The following is a 1,868-nucleotide window of genomic DNA, read 5'->3' on the forward strand; positions in this document are numbered from 1 at the left end:
GCGGCGGGGACTCGCGACCCTCGTCGAGCTGCTCACGAACCACAGCGACACCGTGGGCTCCGTCATCCTCGAGTGCAAGCACAGCATCAACTCGTCGCACCCGCTCGGCGTCAACTGCGCCGAGCCCTACGACGAGCTCGACAAGACCTGCAAGTCCTGGACCGACACGTGCCTCAGGACCGCGGAGGGCCTCACGGCCGCGAACATCAACGTCGAGCTCTTGGTGGCCGGCCCCGACGGCGCGGGCAGCGGCCCCGCGACGAACTGGACGCCGGCGGCCTTCGAGCCGGCAAACGCGACGATCTTCGCCAAGACCATGATCGACGTCGCGAAGCGCTTCAACGCCACGGGCGTCAACGTCGACTCGGAGCCCGACCAGGGCGGCGGCCCGACGATCCGCCCGGAACCGTACGCGGCCTACCTGGCGACGCTCAAGCCCCTCCTCAACGCCGCGGGCCTGCGCCTGACGGCGGACGTCGCCGCGTGGTGCGCCATGACGAAGGACTACGCGCTCCTCGCGCCGCACGTCGACCGCCTGCTCAACATGGAACAGTACAACGCGAATTCCATGGACGGCTGGCTCAAGGGCGACGCCTACGGCGGCTACTACGAGCAGTTCCTCGAGGCGGCGCCCGTCGACAAGGTCGGCCCGGGCCTCGGCATCTGGGCGGCCGCCTGCGGCAAGAACGCGAGCGGCGCGGCCGTGCCGTGCTGGACCACGCTCGAGGAGAGCGGCGCGCCGCGCGTGGACCGCATGATCGCCGACAACGTCCCGGAGATGGCCATGTTCCGCCTCATGTGGATCGGCGGCGCGCACCAGCCCGCGGCCTGGTGGTGGCCGCTCCTCGACAAGTTCGCGACCAGCCCGCTCAACTAGGCGCGGGACTCTCGGTCGAGGCGCCGGCGCCCGCGATAAGTGGCCACGCTCGCGCCTGTTGGGAGGCCTGAGCGTCCGACTAGGGGTGGTGGTCGACTTTGCTTGGCCTGTGCAAGCGGCCCGGAGGGCGTCCGAGTCGGCGGCCACTGGCACTCAGGCCCGCACTGGGCAGGACGGCCTCAAGCGGCACTGCATCTTCACAAGGCATTATGAAGTTTGACTACCGCACTGTCGACGACGGCACCAAGCAGTTCAAAATTACATTTTAACGCAGTAACAGAATGGCGTTGGTACGAGAACGCAGGTGAACGGTATCGTGCCGTAGCAGGCGAGCGTGCCGTGCTCGTGGTCGACGATGACCCACTCCCCGTTTTTTACGCCAAAGTCCCCTCGACTGATCCAGGAGTGATCCGCGGACCGTTCGCAGCCAGTGGAAACGATGCAGGAAAGTAAAGGGACGACGATACAGAGACAGAAGATGCATGGCATGCAGATGCAGTTGTCGTCCATCGGAACGTTGTACGAAATGCAACAGCCAGGGGGGACGCAGTCACAGATGCCCATCGGAATGCACTTGTGCCACCCGTGGAGGGCTGGGTTCTCCGCGCTGTACTGTGCCGGCGATAGACTCCGGCTATACGCCAGTGCCTCGTCGATTCGAATCGTCCTCCATTTCCCGGAACGGGAACGGAGCCTGGAGTGGACCCGATCTCGGCCGCGCGAGCACCGGTCCACGCTCGAATGCAGGGCTGGCTGCGTCGAGATCACCGTTGCTTCGGCTACGACCATCTCCTCTGGTGACACCATGCGCGCCTCTGCGAGCCGCGGGCCCACGGTCCCCTCGTCGTCCTCGTCGTCGTCGCTGTCGTCGACGTCCCGCACGACGTTCGGGTTGCGCCGCGGCGGAGGCGCGACGGCGTCGGACGCCACCAGCTCTGTCTCANGCGCGACCCGGGCCATCGACCCGGCTTACACTGCCCGCCGCAATGCC

Source organism: Aureococcus anophagefferens (assembly GCF_000186865.1).
Source record: "Aureococcus anophagefferens unplaced genomic scaffold AURANscaffold_13, whole genome shotgun sequence".
NCBI lineage: Eukaryota > Pelagophyceae > Pelagomonadales > Pelagomonadaceae > Aureococcus > Aureococcus anophagefferens.